The following is a 5,649-nucleotide window of genomic DNA, read 5'->3' as shown; positions in this document are numbered from 1 at the left end:
ACGGATTTAGAGGATGAAGAAGTAAGAAAACCCACTCATGGCAAGGCGATGCTGGTAAAAGAAGAACCTACTGCAGGAAGGTGTTTCATGGAGACCGAAGGTGTATCTCAGATGAGAGGATATACAACTGATGGTGGGATAGAAGGCGAGAAGGAGCGAGAGGACATGTGTTTTACTGTGAAACCTGTTAGTGCATAGATCAACGAATGTGATGAGTTGATCAAGAAGGTACAAAATATTATTGCTTCTCTAAATATACCAGTTACTAACTATGAAAAGGAACTGGATAGCTTAAAATTTAAATTTTCAAGTATAAGTAGCAGTCTTTCCCAAACCCGTGTCACAAACTCTAACCTGACTGATCAAATTAGCAGGATATCGTCGAAGAGTGAGGAAAGGAGGATGTGGATTGAGCAGAAGGAGAAAGAGTTGATTAGGTCTAAGGATGAATCAATTTATTTGCAACGAGACAATCTTAAACTTTTAAAACAACGAAATGTGTTTTGTTTGATTACTAAAAGACTTTATTTTAATATCACTCAGTTGCATCTTGATTGTGAAATAGGAAAGAAGATACATTGCATGATTTTTGTAACGTCCCAATTTTCAAGACTAAAAATTTCTTTTATAAAACATTACTTAAAGCACATTGATCAATCCATAACATAATCAGTGTATTAATTCCAAAACATATTTTCATTATCAGAGTAAAACATTCCCAGGCTGTCTAATCTATGGTGTGTGCCATGCGATCACCCCAAGCTCTTCCCTCCGCTACCGGAAGTACCTGAAACCAAAACTAAAAACCGTAAGCATGAAGCTTAGTGAGTTCCCCCAACCTACCACATACACTGCATAAACACATACTGCACACACTGGGCCACGCTCGCTATTCCGCGCCTCGTCCGCTACTTCGGGCCTCGCCCGTTACAACGGCCCCGCCGCTCCAGGCCTCGCCTGGCTTCGAGCCCCGCTTGGATACAGATCTGTTCACTTAGGCCTCGCCTGTCATTGGGCCTCGCTTGCTAACATATACTAACACATAAACATATCACAACACATAAGCTAAACAATACTACTAAATGTTGTTTTAAGGCCTCGCCTATCCTGGGCCTCGCCCCTGCCCTGCTACTGTTGAGTCATGGAACCCTGTCCACGCTCCTACTGATAGTGAGATATGGGCCCGACCCACATTCACTCTTTTCTTAACTTGGGCCTCACCCCTGCTCTACTACAATTGAGATATGGAACCCCGTCCACACTCTGCTGTTGGTGAGATGCGGGACCTCGCCCGTACTCACCTCCCTACCAGGCTCATACAAGTATCACACAGAAAACAAGTATACTCGATCATGCAAACCATTCATGGGCACCCGCCCGCTATCAATGGACCTTGTTCCCAAATATCATACTAGCATACAGTGCCTAGGGCTAACCCCCAGGTCTTCCTACTCGTAACTACATGGGCCAGCATTGTGGCCTTAGACCCATTCACACAAAGGGAAACTCACCTGGTACTGCTAAACTTGCTGGTAATCCCTCTGGCCACTGTCTGACAACTTTCTCTGAACTGCTGCTCCACTAGCTCCCCGAGCTACCAATATCAATACATATAAAACTTAGATCCAAACAGAACTCTAGAAGCCAACTAAGTCCATTCTTGAAAAAGTCAAAGTCCTGGTCAAGTCAACCTTCCAGCTCAACCCTACTCGCCGAGTCTGCCTACTGACTCGCCAAGTTCATATGCTCAAAATCCTTTCATTCGCGACTCGACTCGCCGACTCAGCCCCTGATTCGCCGAGTCTACCGATTTTTGAGTCCTGCCCTGACCAACTCACAGAGTCCCCACTCAACTCACTGATCCGAGTCTTAACTCGAAGGGTTTGGGGTTTCGCTACTTGACTCGCCGAGTCCAAGGCAATCTTCAACAGACTCGCCGAGCTGTTCATCCAACTCGTCGAGTTCATCTCCATCTTCACACTACTCGCCGAGTCCACTCAAAGGACTCGCCGAGTCTATTCAGTCCTTCATATATTCAGAGGCTTTTGAGTCATGCATGGACTCCAAACTGTAGATCCACTGTTCTAAAGTCTATTCCTCACGTAAAGTGGCAAACTTTACGTGTAGCTAAGGAGATCTAGGATCAAAACACTATAAACTAGGGTTTAAGACAAAGAGGATTTACAATAAACACAATGACTGATGCTTTATGATTCTCTAGGCCAGGATACACTTAGATCTGAAGTAGCAACTTCAGATTTGGGCTTCTAACTCGAAATGGTTCTTCAACTTGCCCTTAAAGCCCCAAATCTCATGCTAAAGGTTGATCTATATGCAAAATAGTGAAGGTAGCGACTCAGTACCTTCAAATGCTCTATAAAATCCCACAAACTCTGGATCTACTGCCAATCCTTGAATCCCCAAAGGTTCCCTTCTACCTTCTTCCTTCAAATCACCCAAAATGGCAAGAAAGCTTGAATGTGCAACAATGAAGGCTTAGGGTTTCATATTTTGGATACGAGAGGCTATCATAAACCCTAAGGGAGAGAATGAGATGCTTCAATAGTGCACAAAGTCCCGGATTTAGGGTTTCCCTCTTCATACCGGACTCGCCGAGTCCTCTTTGCCGAATCGCCGAGTCGGTTACTTAATCGATCCCCCGGATCCCGCTTTGACTCGTCGAGTTCCTCCCTAGACTCGATAAGTTGACCCTTTGACTTAGGGTTTTCTTTCCTTTCTTGGCCTTTCTGATTTCGGGTGTTACAATTTTACCCTTTCTTGAGTTAAAGGAGGATGAAATCGATGCTGAAGCTTACAACTGTGAAAGCGTTGTATCTTCTGATGAGGTCTCACCTGCATACAAAATTGGTCTTGACAAAATTGAGTCCTACATAAAGTCCAAAGACCATAAGGACATGCTCAAAAATCTGTTAGATGAGAATGATAAATTGAAGTTAAGAACCGAAACTGTACAAAAATTTGACTCTTTGAATGCCAAATTAAGTTCAAAAAATAAAATTGATGTTGAAAATGCATCTGAACTTAATGAGGATGATGATCTGAGTGAAATCTTTGTAGAGCATTTAGTCCACTGTTCAGAATTTGTCAAAGGGGAACCTGAAACTCACAAAAATCTGATTTCTGAAAATTCTGTTGAGTTCGCTCGCTCATCAGCAGACTAGACCAAAATTCTCAAAGAAAAAGTTGTTATGTGTCAAAAGGTACAAACCACTCTAAATCAAGTCTACACAATTCCGGGTGTCACTCCATAACAAACCGCATAACTGACAGCTATGGTGGAAGAAGATAATGCAACTGGATGTGACGAGTTCTTCTGGTTAGCACCAATAAACAACGCTGATGAGACGAAAGGCCTATCTCAGAAGACCTCATGGAGAGTGAAAGGTAGATACGTGCCAGAACCACTAAATGAGCCTACAATATATGATGTGCCAAGCATAAGTGGAACCAAAATACCATTGGGTGAATCGATGCAAACTACCAGTGAAACATCCTCAACAAAGAGCGACAACTATGCTCGTGCTTCAAAGAAGAAGGCTAACATCCACAAAAATCCAAAACAGGTGGCAGATCGAAAACACCAACGAAATCTGAGATATAAGAAGACTCTCAGAAAGAAAATAGTTTTGGAGATCACAAAATCCTCACTATGTCAGGAACGAAAGGAAACATAAGTCAAAAGAGGAATCAAGGAACCGAAAGGGTAGTTTCGGTCCCACGATTGAAAGGAACCGAAAGGGTAGTTTTGGTCCCTCGACTGAAAGGAACCGAAAGGAGAGTTTCGGTCCTCAGAACAACATGAACCGAAAGGAGAGTTTCGGTCCTCATAACAACATGAACCGAAAGGAGAGTTTCGGTCCTCACTCCAACTACAACCGAAAAAGCGGTTTCGGTCCTCACTCCAACAACAACCGAAAGAGCGGTTTCGGTCCTCACTCCAATAGCAACCGAAAGAGCGGTTTCAATCCTCAACCCTACAAGTTCAATCAGACGAACAGAAGATCTAATGTCACTTCTAAACCTAATTCTTCTCATTCTAATTCCTATTCATCAAAATATTTAAAGGGGAAAGGAAAGCTCTTTCCAGAAGATGACAGATGTCCAAAGGAGATCCAAAAGAAAACAGACGTCAACACCTCAAATCCTACGCCCACTGAATCTAAGTCAAACAAAATTAAAGTTTTCACTATAAAAGAAAAGATGAAACAAATTTAATTAAATGTACTTATTTGGTTGATATCTCCCTTGCTATTCCCTGTCCTGTAAAAGGCTCACAAGGACCCAAGAAACTTTGGGTTCCTGAATCTGCTTAATATTTAGCAAGTTATCCGTGACAAGCAGTTTGACGAAGAATGGTATATTGATAGTGGTTGCTCGCGTCACATGACAGGAAGGAAGGAAGAACTGAGGGAGTTTCGGTCTCTCGAGGATGGTGGTATTGTAAATTATGGCAACAACTCATATGGGACTATTAAAGGCTATGGAATGATTACGAATGGTGATTTCTCGATAAGAAAGGTCGCATATGTTGAAGGGCTCCAACACAACCTTATCAGTGTATCACAACTGGTAGTTGGAACTGGATTGAAGGTATCGTTTGATGATGAAGGTTCAGAAATAGTCGAGAAGAAGTCCAATAACATTCTGCTGAAATCGAAGCGAAAAGAGGAAATGTATCATTTAAACCTCAACCCAATTCGAGGTAGACCAGCAGTTTGCTTACTCACGAAGGCTCACTCAGATGAAAGTTGGTTATGGCATCGAAGACTCTCTCATCTTAATTTCAAGGATATCAACAAGCTAGTTTTAGGAGATCATGTTCGAGGTCTTCCAGTTCTCAAATTCGACAAAGAACATCTATGCGCAGCCTGTGAAATGGGAAAGCTGAGTAGACAAAGTCATCCTTCTATTATCAACACAAAGGTGATAGAACCATTGGAGCTTTTACATATTGATATGTGCGGTCCCTCTTCCATTGAAAGCATTGGTGGAAAAAAGTACATTCTGGTTATAGTGGACGATTTCTCTCCATTCACATGGGTGTTCTTCATGAAGCAAAAATATGAGGCTATTCCAAAGCTCAAGCTATTCATAAAACAAGTAGAAATTTAGTTGAGGAAAATTGTTCGTAACGTAAGAAGATACAATGGCTTGGAATTCAAGAACAAAGATTTTGAAGATTTTCTTGCTGAGAAGGGAACGACTCATAATTTCTCAGCCCCATATACTCCACAGCAGAATGGGATCGTCGAAAGAAGAAACCGATCTCTATGTGAAGCAGCTCGAATGATGTTATGCTTCGCATCCTTGCCCTTATACTTCTGGGCGGATGCAATTGTTGCAGCTTGTTATACTTAGAACAGATCATATCTAAACAAGCGATTCTCTATCACTCCTTACGGAATCTTGAACAATCATAAACCAAATGTGAAATTCTTCCATGTGTTCAGTTCAAGATGCTTCGTCTTCAACTCTAAAGAGAATCGAAACAAGTTTGATGCTAAGGCTGATGAAGGAATATTCTTAGGTTACTCTCTGAATTCTAAGGCATATAGAGTTCTAAACAAGCTCTCTAAGAAAATTGAAGAAACATACTATGTCACTTTTGACGATAGCTATGTTAAGAAG

The sequence above is a fragment of the Lactuca sativa genome, chromosome 5 (assembly GCF_002870075.4).
Source record: "Lactuca sativa cultivar Salinas chromosome 5, Lsat_Salinas_v11, whole genome shotgun sequence".
NCBI classification, from domain to species: domain Eukaryota; kingdom Viridiplantae; phylum Streptophyta; class Magnoliopsida; order Asterales; family Asteraceae; genus Lactuca; species Lactuca sativa.
Note: the sequence above shows the minus strand (reverse complement) of the source record.